The sequence below is a fragment of the Rhea pennata genome, chromosome 2 (assembly GCF_028389875.1).
Source record: "Rhea pennata isolate bPtePen1 chromosome 2, bPtePen1.pri, whole genome shotgun sequence".
In the NCBI taxonomy this organism is placed as follows: Eukaryota; Metazoa; Chordata; class Aves; order Rheiformes; family Rheidae; genus Rhea; species Rhea pennata.
In genome coordinates, this window is record NC_084664.1 from 35,114,903 (window position 1) to 35,129,666 (window position 14,764).

Sequence of the window (14,764 nt, forward strand, 5' to 3'; positions counted from 1 at the left end):
CTCTCCAAGGATAATATGTGGGCTGGTAATAAATATGTGTCACCTATGAAATCTTACACTGAGCCTCAAACCACAAAACAAACTGGGGAAAGAGGAATATAACTATCTCTATTACCTAGGTTGACTTGAAAGATTTGGTTACATTTTCAGATGTGTCAGTTTAAAAGGAATATAGAGGAAATGAGAAAACAAAACAAAAAAAAATGTGCATTTGTATGTAAAAACTCCAGTGCTTACAAGGAGGAAAGATGGCCAAATATTTCATACTCAGGAGTTTGAATTATTCTTTTACAAATGTAGTTATTTGGTAATAACTCTCATGACCATTTTTTTTAATTATACACCAAAATATTTTTGACGTAACTAAAGGAAGTACAGTGCAAGAAGTTTTTTTTTTCCCTGCAAATTGTAAAAGGAAGAATGTGTTTGGTAACTGTTGGTTTGAAACACATAACACATACCTTCTGCATTCCCTCCCGAAACATATACTTCTCATCTGAATACTTTATCAATCTTGTGGTGTTTTGTGTATTTTTGAAGCAAGAGAAATACCAATCATTGTTTACACTGTGTACACTTTAGGCCAGCCCTTTGTAGCAAAATACTAAACTGAAGGTATTTTATACTTTCAGTTTACATAAAAAGCTTTGAGATTAAAGAAAAACAATTTTACACTGTGGTTATAAATTTCAAGTTTCTTAAAGCTTTTGTAGACTTGTAACAGAGTCTTTAAATTTTAGTTGGGTTTTGTACATTATTTTGTATATTTTATTTAAAGTACTCTTAACTGATGTATCTGGATTTAAAACATCAGAATCAATTAGATGTTACATTTAATACAGATGAACATTAGGTAGTATTAACTGTTAATTTTATTATATAGGAAATGAAACGTCAAATATATATTTTATCATTATGCTTCACAATCAGTGCTATAAATTTCTTTATGCAAAGAAAATCTTTCCTAATATTATTACCATGTTTCCTAGAAGTTAACAATTTTTGTAAACTGAAGTTATGAGCATTCTGCACAACCATTTCATATATAATTTTTTCATGCATACTTATGTATGCAAATGGGAAACTGAAGTCATTTTTAATCTGCAATGAATCCCTATTATAGATGTATCAAAATCTAAATCTAGTTGGCTTCATAGCATCTAAAGTACATTAACTTGTGTTAGCAGGTGCACATTTTACCGCTGGAATTAGAAACATTTTGACAGTCTGTTCTGCTTACCATTCTGAATCCACTTTTCTGTCTTAAAAGGATCGTAAATTTCAATGTCCTTTATTTGACTCAGTGGGATATAGCTGTTGTAAGTAATAGGGCACAGATGTGCAGTAGTATCTTGTTTAATGGCATTTCACTGTTCATTCCCTTTGCCACCGTTAAAAATTTTGCTTTATTGTAATTATCAGTGCAAAGTGTATTTACCATGGTAGAACTCCAGTGTTAGAATAGTTTTTTTCTTAAAATATGCTTTCTTTGGTTAGGTTTGTGTATGTGTTGCCGATTACATTAGAAATTGGTGTTAAGTCATTATTTATCACGTTTTTTCATGAGAGCAGTAATAAAAGTGCGTAATCTAGGAGAAAAAGTTAATTTGTCAAAGTTAGGTAAGCATGATGTTTAGGTCCTATTTTTCAATTTTATAACTGTTTTATTGCAACAATATTTGTATTTAAGTCTTCATTTTAATGCCTTGTGGTGTTTTTTTTTAATGCATGTCACTGAATTGTCATCCTGCAAGAATTGATGTGCAGCATAGGGTATTAAATCTACATAATGATTTTGAAACAGAAAAATAGTTGATGGTAAAAATGTAAATGTTTTGCAAAAATTCCTTATAAAAAGTTTTGTAGTAATATTTCACTTGTAAATTTTTCTAAAAAAAAAGGAAAAGAAAAAAAAAGAACAAGTAACATTTCCCCATGTGTAGAATTTAGAAACTAACTCTGCCAGCAAAGCCTGTAAGGCATTAAGTTGACACTTTTACAATGCTGATTTGTATAATTTTTGGTGGGTTTGGAACTAAAATCATGTACAAGTTGTTGCCTGCAATAACATTTTGCAAGTAACCTATTAAAATTCCCTTGAGTTTAAAAGGTTTCTTCATTTAATTACTTATATTATAAAGCAGCAATAAATTATGTTTGAATGATAATCTGTTCATCAAGAAGAACACTAGAAAGCAAATGCTTCTCAATGGGGAAAGGTTGGCAGCAGCTTCTGGATTTGTGTAATTAAGACCTGTACTTGCTGGTCAGCATTTCCCAACTGGCAGACTCCCAACAGGGAATTAAAACAGCAGATTCTAGCTCAGCATGAATTCTGTTGGGTTTGTTCAGCTCTTGGGAATGGAAGTTACAGTTATTTCTAAACGTGCACATTTTTATCAAAGAAAATTGCAGGTGAGTAACTGAAGGAAAAACTTTGCTAAGGTAAAGGAATAGGGAAAAATAGAGAAACAAAGAAAATGATTTAGAATTACATCTAAGAGAAGTGTCATAACTTTGCAGACAGGAAGTGATTAGAAAAAAAATGAACTAATTTCAAAAGAAAGCTGAAAGTACTGACTTCAACACATAATGGGTTTTTCTTTGTGAAATAAATATCAGAAAGACCACTTACTTCTTCTGTCAAGCTCCTAAGAAGGAATTAAAAATTTGTGACTTCTAGTCTTGTACTGCAAGAAAGAATCATCTTTCCTGTTTTCTAATTGAGACCTAAAATCAATTATCTTTATTGTATGTTTGATTAAATGCCTGTTTAATTTTAAGTCTCATTAACCTCTATTTGAATGTAATGATTCTAATGTCAGACAGACTTATTAACTGAAGTCAAAATACATAATAATTCAAAGTAAGTGCCTCTGACCAACTAGTATGTCTCTATTGGCTGCTGCTTTAGTATTGTGGCACTGACATTTTTGTTTTGAATCATTTTAAAACTAATTGTTTTCTTTTGAACAGCTTCTAAATTATTGTTAAGGGATTCATCCTTCACCCTTGCTGCCATCATTGTGGTACAATATCAGAAAATGTAACAAAATTTAACATGAGGACATTAAGGATGAGTATGTATATTAGTCATTTAAGTGATCATTCTACTCTATCAAATATAAATCCCAAATGTAGTAATTTTTTCTCCAACTTTACAGCAGTGCTACTGAATGCACTTCAATTTTATGAAATGATTTTTTACGTACCAAATCATATTTAGGTAGCAAATACCAGTTCTTTTCTATACAAATTCATATTTATTTACAATTCCTATTCAGCTTCTTGCTGATACCTTCACTTTCCTTATACTTTCTCTGTCCCTGTTTCAACTCCGTTTCCTTTTCCCCAAACTATTTCCATCACTTCCCAATATCCTGAGATTTGTCAATGTTGATGGAACTACCATGGAGACCTACAGCTAGCATATGCTGTCCTTGCTTGCTAGAATAACTTTCTAGGGGAGAGTACAGCAGGATGCATTTTATAGCAGAACTGCTTCCCTATAATAATTGCTAGAAGTTATTACCTACAGCTATAGACTGGTGATGTAATCACTTGATACGAATGTGGCTAAAGGCACTTTCTTCAGCTAAGCTAGATACTTAACCACTGCGACTGAGGGATGTGGCTCCATGTGCCCATTCCGTAATAGAAGTGATTTACCATTAACAGAAATGCTGAAAAGCTCTTAATTTTGACACAGAACTATGTATGTATGTTTTCCAGAAGTACTTGGAGTGTAAGATTTACAGCTTACTTCTAAAGGATTTTAACAGGCTTTAATACTTGGGAATTGTTCCAGGGAAATGTTTAATTATTATTATTTTTCAAATCATTCCACTAGCTGAGGTATTTTTCTGATTTTGCATTTATTTATTTATTTTTAAATAAATCAGGATCAAAAAATAACCTTCTCCTAAATTGATCTGGTCAAGGAACATAGACATATCTTTGACAGCAGTGTTCAATGTAAGGTTCGTAATTTCTAAGTTCCAAGCTTTGCCTATCAGTTATACTTTCATGTCTTGAAAATATCTAGCCTTGAACCATCATTAATGATTTTTTTCCCTATAATATTTTTTAAACATATGACTTGCATTAAAAAATAAAAAGAGTACAAAGATCTTGTCAACCTTCAGAGTTTCTCCTAGGAAGAAATCCTTTCTGTTTTGGAGATCATAATGTTCAGAAGTTTCTTTGTGTCTACTAGCAATTGGTTGTACAGCATTTCTACAATTTTTCACTTTCTCTCTTGCATCTTTCCCCTATGTGGAATCCCAGCCTTGGCTTTCATAATACTTTCAGATATGTTTTATAATTTTAAAAAAGAAAAAAGGACAAAAAACAATCACAGACTAGTTGCCATATGGGATTTTAGAAAGCTAATAAAATCTACCAAAATGTTCCAGTTGGAGGAGGTCACTTTGCATGGGAACTTCAAAAACAGGGAAATTACACAAAGGTCTTCCTTATTGCATTCTCAAATTTGTTGTGCTTTACCTTTATAGCTTGGTAATCTCCTGCTTTTTGCTAAAGCCATTGCGGGCAAATGTAACAACTGGCCAAAAGAAGTAGTCCTTCTATATATTTATATGAAAGTATATTTATATGAAAGAACTCTTTCTGGAAAGTAATTCTGAAGTGAATGAGGTTTCTGTTCCATCCTAATGCATTATGGAAGCATAGTCAAGGGTACAGTTTAAAATGGAGTGTAAATTAGCGGGAGATAGGATGATCTCCAAAATGTTTCTGTCCCACTAATGTGAAATTCTGCTCAGTGTTAATTTTCAAGCTGTTTTAAGTTTAACGTATAGCTTTGGGTCACTTTTGCACATTTTAAAGGGAAGTCTTAGGACAAATTCCACAAAGAACTGGTTTCAAAGTTGGCTGACCTTTTGGTGTTGACACACTTGTGAAAATTTTGAAAGTTTTTTAAAACACCTAAAACCCAGATTTATGAGATAAACAAGCTCTAAGTAGAAATGGACATGTTTATATTTTTAGTAAATATAGCTGAATTTATGATGTGGATAATTTCACCCTTGATAACTTTCAAGCTGAATTTACTAACTTTAAAACTATTGCTAATCGATATACATTGTGTATCACAAAATGTAGTGTACTGAAAAATGATGCATTGGTGGATTTTATATAAATAGGATTGATAAGTGATGCAAGTCACTTATCAATGTCACTTATCGCTTATAAGTGATGAAGTCTCTTTCAACTATGTGAGAGAATTTTCTGTTTGTCCATCAATGAATGCAAAACATTCTGTCCTCTTTCCAAGTCCTTTTAGTCAATCCTTTACTCCTATCTTACAGTTACACTTACTCTATTTACAGTTTTAAAAACTTAGGAAACTAATACATAAAGTTACACAGATAATTGGAAAATAGAAAAAGCAATCCCAGTGAAATAGCTTATTGGCTTATAATTTTAAATCTGACCTCTTAGAAGTGCCAGATTTTCATCACCTTCTTTTGTCCTTTCCCAACGTGAAACTTGCATAGCCAGGGGTAGAAGCTGATGATTAAAGAAAAGATGATTACAGGAAAAAAAAAAAAGGTAGAGCAAAAAAAAGGATTCTGGTATGCTTCTTGGTATGCTTTTTTTCCCCAAAACTTTAGCTTGTTGTTGGCAGCTCCCATTAAACTTCACTATCACTTCCAATTAACTCCAAAGGACTTTCAATACAAGCTGGCAAAGGGAAAAAAAGGGGGGCCAGAATTGAAGGAAGCAATAATTGACAGTGGGCTGAGAGGGATGGTAAGACAGCAGAAAAGGGGTAATAAAAGCATACACGATAAAACAGAAGACGAAAGAAAATAACAGGGACAAACGTGAATTAGATCTAAAATGATGACAGGGCAGCAGGAAAAATGATAGTTCCCATTCTGAGCTATAAGGAGATGGAGAATAGGTAAGATTGTTCCTTTGCAGATAGACCTTTTTTCTGCCTTTGAAACAAACCTGGTCACACACATGTTGTAGGCAGATTCTTTCTGTCCTGATTAGCAGCGGAAGTCTTTGACTTAGTACTAAAAGTTCTTTAAAAAGTAGATTTAATTAGCATTTCTTTTTCTAAATGCATCCTTAAACTGCTGGATTTTAGTTACAGTGGAATAAGTTAAAAGTAGACCTGTGGGTGTGTGCATGGACATAGTAAATGTCAATCATCCTACATGTGTTACTATTTGTTTACATTAAAATAGGCAATCAATTTTTACAGGCTGTCATCAAACAGAAAGATTCTTCTACCTACACAGAAGAAAAAAATTCAATTTCCCTTAGCTTTTTTCTCCTCTTTTATTACAGCATGAAACTACTCAAAAAGCAAGGCGATAACCTTGTAGGAATAAAAATACTCAGGTTTAAATGGTAAGAGCTTAATACATGAAATAACAGTACATTTAAGCTCTTCCTCTTAAATATGGGCTGAACTGATTTCACTGTCTTTCAGCATCCACCTACCAAAAAAAAAAAAAAAATCAAATGATGCAATTCAGATATGTTATGGTCAATATGGCTTTCACGTTAAACATAATTCATACCTCCGCATTAGTATTTATAAATTTCCTAAGTATTGAATATGTGAAAAGAAACTAATACCGAAACCTTTGGGTAGCCTTGTCTTTTTATTGCGGCTCAGCTAGAAACCATCCTGATTAGTAATGTTATTGCTATTTAGCCAGTAATAATTAGTGACTGCACCTTGGTTCCTCCTTTAGTTAACGACTACTTAACAGCCTCTGTCTTCTATTTGTTTTAGCATCAGTCTTAGAATATAAATTTTTAGTCTTTTAAGAACTCTGGTACGTATTAGATTGTTATTTCATTAGTCAATGGTAGCCGATTACCCAGAAGCATACATGAGACAACTACTCTGGAAAGCAATAGAGTATGTAATGAACAACTATGTGAACAGGTGTTGCCTACAAAAATGCTAAATGTAATCCTGTTTCTACTTAAATCTTTTGCATTCTTTCAAGTTCTGCATGTGCCTGCAGAAGAAAATTAATTATCCTTGGCTGAGACAAATATTTATTTCAATCAACCTTGCCTGTTAAACAGCAATATGTTGAGGAAAATCAAAAGTGAAATTTATAGGAAAAATGATAACAGATTTAGAATGTGTCACAGAAACAGAGAAGGAATTATCTGGGATTATCTTTTTGTGGTTCTGAAGAAATGTAAATTCAGATATTACTTTAAGATCTACAGAAAAAATGTCCTGTAGACAGGAAAGTTAGGCTTTCAGTTGAAGCCTAGCTACCCAAAGCTTTCCACAGAGATTTGACAAATAGGAATTTATAATAAAAGATCAGAAAATGACTTTCTTTTGAAAGGTGCCAGTTTTTTATTTTAAAGAACAAAAAATTATTCTATTCAAATACTTCACTGAAATCATAGAGCTTGATATCTGATCATGTACATCTAGTCAACTCTCACCTTGCATCCTTGCATCAAGATTTAAGATTTGGATTCAAGATTACTCTGTTAATTGCTTGGCCAAATGATAGATTCAAATATCCACACTGTGTATCTTGTTGAATGTACCTAAATTCATTATGCTACAGTGGCAATAGTTAACTCAGGCTGAGGTTTTCAACCAAACCATTGCTGAATCGTACTGCGAGACTGAACTACTGTGGAGAAGATGATTTAAAGGAAAAAAGGATTATTATTGAAGCATAAGGCAAATAAAACTTGAAGACAATTTCTGTCAGTCACCAAGGTTACAGAAGAAGTCAGGAAGTTACTTGGGGTCAATCTTTGGGGTTTTTATCCCTTGGTTAATAGTAGAATTATTTTGTTTCCTTTAAAAAATACTGCACTTTCTCAAATTATTAGATTTCCCCCCAAGGACACGGGGAAATTACTTGCCTGCAAACGGTAAATAGATAAGGCTTTTTCAACAGTGTTCATTAAAATTTTGCAAACTGCATGTGACCTCAGAAACAGATTGGTTTGTCCTCAGAAAAGCCTTGCTCCTCAGGGAGCAAGAGGTTTCTGGACAGCCTGGACACCAGGACAGCTATTTTCTCTGCTGCTCTATGATACTGGAAAGGAAAAGTAGATCAAGCCTGGCAAGGAGGAGCTATATCGTACAGACTGATGCCTCCAAGAGCAAAAGAAGTAGAAAGAAAAGAGTTATCTTGCAGTTCCCTTAAGAAAGGTGGAAAATGCAGACTTGTACTCTAGAAATTGTTTACGTGCTCAATGCCGATCAAATAAGTATGAAAAGCAGATGGATGGCACTGGAGACTAACTCCAAGCCCTAGTGACAGTGCTGAAACACGTCAGGCCCACGTAGAAGAGGAAGTAAGCCCCTTTTTTAAGAAGCGAAGGACAAAGGTGCTCACAGAAAATAACTGTGGGAAGAACTGTATGGAACATCCCCTGCACTGCAGAAGAATCAGGGAGAAATCCATCAAGGAGCATTATAGTTTGGTCTAGCAAGCGAGAAGGCTCGCCAGCTCTAAAGGTCTGGTGGGCAGCAAATCGCAGTCACTATCCGTGCTCCACTTTCAGGAGAGCTTGCAACTCGGCTCTGTGCAATGGTACCTTTGCCCCCTTACAGGGCCTGATTTCAAGGTTTAGTAGAGCTCAACTTATAACCGACATTCTTTTCCCGTAGATGACACCTACTTTTTGCAAAAACCCCTATGACCACAGATGTCTTCTAGCTGCCCGTGCCACAAACGTGCACATATTTGATAAAAGTTGTTGCGTTAGTCATAAGGGGAAAACCAACTTTTCCTGCGATGAGCAGCCACCTGCAGAGATGCTCTACAGCGGGCTGACCACCACGAAGGGACAGCGAGGAACGACCAGTCCCTCAGTGCCAAACCGAGGAAACCTCCGAGAACCAGCGACCAAATGAAACTCACTTTACTTGCAGCTGACATAACGCAAGTCTTTCTCAAACACCCGCGGGTTCGCCAGCACCAGCGGCCGCGCTCTCCGCCTTCCCGCACCGAGGGGCAGGTCACACGCCGTGTCCTCCCGCCGCACGCCAACTCCGGCGAGCAGGCGGCAGCGCCGCCCCGGCCCGGCCCGGCCCGGCCCGCTGAGGCGGCGGGAGGAGCCGCCCCCGCCTCCGCCCCCGCCGCGGCGCGGCGCGCAGGTGGCGCCCGGGGGCCGCCGAGCGGCGGGGCGGGGTCGGGGCCGCCACGGCCGGGGGCCGGGGCGCTCGGTGAGGGCCGGGGCGCTCGGTGAGGGCCGGGCGGGGCCCGGCCGGCGGCGGGGCATTGGCTGGGGCCGCGGGGGCGCCGCCGGCGCGGGGGCTGGAGGCGCCCGAGCGGGATAAAGCGTCGCGGGCGGCGAGCGCCCAGAGCGGGCGGCGGCGGCGGCAGAGGAGCCGGGCCGGGCCGGGCCGGACCGGACCGGACCAACGCGCGGGGCGGCGGCGGCGGCGGCGGCACCACCGCTGAGGGTCTGCGCGCCGCAGGGGCGGCCCGGTAGCGGCGGGGCTCGGGCGCTGTTTTGGGGCCTGTGTCGTCCCACCGAAAGCTGCTGCGGTTTTTTTTATTATTATTTGTTTTTTTCTTTTCTCCAGTGTGAGTAGTGGGAGTTTTTCTTTTAGTTTTTCACGTCTCAGTTTTTCATTTCTCAGCTCCGAGCGTTGCCCCGAAGAGCGCAGCGGAGGACGCGGTGAGTGTCGCGGGCTGGCGAAAGGCGGTTTCGGACAAAAACAGCAACAACAAGTTCTTGGCTGGGGGGGGAGGAGAGGGCGGGCGAAACTTAAGACTGATGAAGAAAAACAATATTTTGGTTTGACCAGCAGGTGGAAGAAAAACTACCTGTTCATATAGCTACTCTTCACATCACTTTCGGGTATCATCTGTATCTCTTGTCAAATTAGCTGAATACTTTTAAAAAATACATAGCTTGGTGGTACCAACTCAGAGGTAAAAATACTTTATAATGGCAAAATCCTTGTTCCTCCTCCTCCTCCTGCATCTTCTGCCTCCCTTGAGTGTATGATTTCAAAGGCAGTGCTGGCCATTTTGACAGAAATCATTTATTTCCTCTTAGCTGTTCTGGCTCTGTGGCTTCTGTGATGAGAAGTGGGAATATGACAACGGTGTTTAATTTGGCCCTTGCTAAAACACTTTGTGGCAAACAAGTTGCTTTTGCTGATGTAGTTTCAGTCAGGAAAACCTGTGGGAACTTCATTGCCGTGCACGGTGTAGCTCCCCTTCTTCCCTCTGCTCCTTCGGCTGGTGCAGTTCTGCTGATGCTCTGGCCAGGGTATTTGCTGCTTTCCCATCGCCTGGAGCCTGCTGGCCCTCCCTGCGGGGAGGACTGCTCTGCAAAGGAGCTGTCTTGGTCCCATGCAGCTCACTACCATGAGCTGCAACTTAACTGCAAGGGTCACTTAATGTTATGTGCACTCGTCGGTGCTACAGAGTGAACTAATCTGTTGCCAGCATAATAGCAGCCTGCATGCAGTTTAACCTGCACTCAGTTATCTTTAACTTCCCCCCCCCCCCCCCCCCCCCGAGGCAGCTAAAAATACTTAGCTGAGTTGAAAACTCTGATTCTGCATTTCTGAGCAAGCTGTGGAATTCATAGTGATGTGCACAGGTGCCAGGTCATGAAATTGTATTTCATGTGCTGGCAAACAAGAACTTGAACAGTTTATTTCTGGATGTGAATGCCAAGCTTTAGGGTGAAATTATTTTGACAGGAACACTCATTCAGCTCCCACTAACTTAAGAAGTTTTATGTGTATCTATAGTATTGAGTAGAGCTTGGTTCTATATCACAGCTGAAAACTTAGAGAATATGTAGCAGTTTTTGCATGTTCTGAGATGCAGCCTCACTGTTATCTGGAAATGTAGCTCTAATTCTAGTACTTACTAGCTACAAAATAGGCTTCATCTGCTTTCAGAGGGAAGGATAAGAACTCTGTTTTGGACAGAGCAGTCTAAATGACTAAATGTAATTATGTTCATTAAAATGACACCTGTGAAAGGTAATATGGAGGATTCAGGGATAGTTTTCAAAATACACTTTGTATAGTCACATTCCTAAGCCCAGAGGTTTGGAAATTGTCACTATGCATCTGTAAGCAAGCTTAAAAGCAGATTTAAGAGGATAACCAAGGTTTGGATGTATACATGTGTTTTTCGTGCAAGTGTATTCTGGGAAAATGTTCTTCAGGTTTGACTCACATATTTATGTATTTGTATCTTGCTTTCTCCACTCAGTCCCACCAAAACCTACTGGGGTCTTTTATGATAATCAGTTGTTGGAAAGCTCTAGTAATTAGCTGAGGCTCTTCTCACCTTGTTTTATTGTTTGCTTTGTAGTATAATAGTGATATTGTTGAGTTGAATCTTTCTTCCTCTAGATGCCACGTGAGCTGATTCACAAAGCTCTGTGCATTATGAAGACCACAGGATGACTGGGAATGGAGAACTCCAAAAAATTTCCAGTACAAGATGCTTCCCTAAGCACAACTTGAACATACAGTTGCTTTCCTAGAAGAGGTATTTATGGCTAAACATTTGTAATAAAACAACAAAGAATCATAGAATCAGTGAGGTTGCAAGGGACCTCTGGAGATCATCTAGTCCAACCCCCCTGCTCAAAGGCAAGGATCAGACTTCAATGGCATGATAGAGAAAACCAGTGAAGAGCAACTTCTATGAAATTAAGAGGTATCCTAGTAAAAATGCAGATGCTCCATTCTCTATTCCTTCATCAGAGAAGGGTTGTTGCAGGGGGCTTAGTTTTGTTTACAGTGTGAAGTATATGTGCTTTGTGATCAGGCCTCTAGAGCCATCGTAGATGCAGTGATAGATGTTGTACCTCTTGTCCCGTTCATGTCACTGTGAAGGTGAGTGATGAGCCACTGCCCTTGTGGGCGGTAATGACTAACCACCTCATTCAGGAGCGCTGAATAGAGAAGCTACCACATGGACTGTTAGGCGCATATGCAGTCATCACAAATCAACAATTTGCAGACTGTATGATGTAAAAATGGTTTGTAGAGTCATATTAGTAAAGGCTTTTACAGCTGATAAATGAGGTAAACTAATGAGAAGAGAGTAAGCAATGAAGGAGAGAGAGCAGTTAAAATTTTCTACTGTTTTTTCCTGATAGCATTTTTGAAACTTGGTGCTGGTGGATCAAGAAATATGCTACCTCTGAAATCCTAAATAAAAAGATTTGTATATAGCTTCTAAATTGGTCTTACAAGAGTTATAAGCTACTTAAAAAGTACTTGCATGATAACTTTAAATAGAATAAAGGATAATTATATTCAGTTTGTATATGTACAATTTCCATTAGTATACATACCTTGTAAAATTGCATTCAAACTCTTGCTTTAAAAAAACTCTTGCTTTATTAACTGCATCTGTTAGTAGACTTTCAGGATTAGAGTTGAATAGAAAATGTTTTGTCTTTTGTTTTGTAAAAGTTCTGGAGATTGAGTACGTTTTGAAGAGTAGCTGAGTCTACCTGAATATTTTAAAGGGGGGGGGAGGGAACATAATTTAAGGGACTCTAAAATAGATGAGACTTACTTTTGAAATAAGAAAACATAAACAGAGCTTCAAATCAAGTTTAAACTGAGTGGATTCAGACTTTGTACAAAAAGTATACACCAGTGTAAAAAGTGCTTTGCTGCTCTAATGAGGTTCTAAGTGTTGCATGTGTTCCTGAGTGCTGTTAGCTAGGATCTTTTTTTGACAAAACTTTGTTTAAAAACCTAAAAACTGAGTAAACTCTTGCAGTTAAAGATTCAGGATAGAGGAAGAGACCAGAATGTTGTGGTTACTGTGCATAGTTGGGATGTAGGAAATCAAAGTTGAAGACCAGGACAGCCAAACAGGCTTCACAGAACAGTTTTAGTTCACTTCTGCAATTCTATGAAAACTTTGTTTCAAGAGAAATAAATGAATGGCATTAAGATAAGTATTCCAGAAACTGTATAAATACTGATGGTAATGATACAAAATAAGATTTTTTTTCATGTACTTTGGTAGTAGAATTGTTATTTTAGGCTTGTCATTATCTCAGCAGCTTCAGAGGAAATAATGGTCCCCTCCTGGTCCCGAGAGACAAAAGCTGTGAATAGAAGCAGTGGTGGAATTGCATTGCATCTCATCTACTGTGGAGGAAAGACAAAGGATTAAATCTGTCTTCTGATTGAAGCCTATGACAGAGCTTCCATCTGAGGTTGCTGTGCATGAAATCTTTCTCCTTTGAAGGAGCACATCTGAAATCTGTTAGGCATTTTGGAAAGGTCAGGGTTTTTAAAGATTAGCAATGAAGAGAGAAAGAATGAGAGTGAAATGAATAACGTAAAGAAAAGAGGAAGCTGGCAACAAAGTTCAGTTTATTTCTGAATTTGTTTAGGAAACTGGGGTTTTTTATTTTTTTTTGAAAGCTAGTATAGGCATTCACCTGGCTTAGGCATTTCTGTTAAAATGAGAGTAAGATTATTTCTCCTTTTATCTCCATAACATCAAACCAACATCTAGAATGGCTGTCACAAACAGTGTCTATAGTACCACTGTGGCTATTTACTTAAAACAAGTTTTGCAGAGAGGAACTAAAATTTCCCCATCAGTAGTACTTGTTAAAATTTTTAGTGCACATGTCTTGTGATTACCAACCCCATGCGTTGGTTATCTATGCTATAAATCTAAAAATGAAAAAGATGTAAAGCCTTTGGAAAAGGAGAGTAAATGAGAACCACAAGTTGAGATTGACATCAGTTTAGACCATGCTTAGTATATATGCAAGAAGTCTGATTTATAACCCCAGTATTGAAGTCTAGTCTCCAAACTCCTTAACATCTAACAGCATAACTCTTTTTTTTGGATTTGGATTTTTTTTTTGCTTTTCTTTTCCTTACCACAGTAAAACAAAACCATAGCGTAGGTTTATTGGGATGTGGAATTTCAAGGGGTTTATTAAGTTAGGAAAGCATGACTTCCTTTATTAAGCCAATTAAACTCCTTGTTAATATAATATCTCCTTTACAAGTCTCTAAGGAGTAGTCAACTGTTCTAAAGCATGTTCTGGATGAACAAGACAGTTGGAGAAAACTCAGCAGGTGAAGTTGTGAAGGGCTGCACTGCTGGAGAATCCCCTGTGTCATAGGAGGCCTCTTGCTTCCAAATTTCCATGGGAAGACTTTTTTTTTTTTTGGGGGGGGGGGGGGAGGGAGGGGAGACTCTTCAGTGGCTTACCTATAAGATGCTGAGCTGAACACACTTTCCAGAGCTGAAGTGCCAAGGACTTCTGCTCCTTGGGGAAGGATGGAGGCTGTGTATAGGAGAGACTAAAGATCTCCGAGTCTTACGGGGGAAATAAAGGTTGTACTGAAAGCAGGATGAAACAACTAGCAGTGCTCAGAGGTAGGTTTGGAAGGAGGAGGTTGAGCGCGGAAGAGCCAAAGGGCCAAAAGAACACTTTTGTAACGGCCTGATATCTTAGATCTTAAAAGAAGGATGCCATTTAAAATGGAAACTGAAGCACTGTGCTGCACTTCCTAGCTACTCTTTTAGCCTTTATTTTGCCAGCTTGCTTACATATTGCAGTCAAGTGATAATTGCAAGGCAACAGGTATGCTGAGGCTGCTCTGGAGCTATTTGTGGCTTTACTGTCAAAGCAAGCCAAACTGAATTCTAAAAATAAACCTGGAGTGTGTAACTACTTACACAAGAACAGACTCTCATAGCTATTTTCCTTATTGGTTCCCTCCTTGTTTATTTGGGTTGTTTTTCTGGGT

General features: G+C 38.2%; 1 long non-coding RNA gene across 1 annotated transcript; it reads left to right on the plus strand.

Annotated features, from left to right (window-relative positions):
* The first annotated feature begins 9,148 nt into the window (after positions 1-9,148).
* On the plus strand, positions 9,149-14,175 carry LOC134136916 (uncharacterized). The gene is made up of 4 exons (XR_009957576.1): positions 9,149-9,205; positions 9,626-9,663; positions 11,369-11,507; positions 13,045-14,175. It is a non-coding gene; the product is annotated as an uncharacterized LOC134136916 (long non-coding RNA).
* The last annotated feature ends 589 nt before the right edge of the window (positions 14,176-14,764 follow it).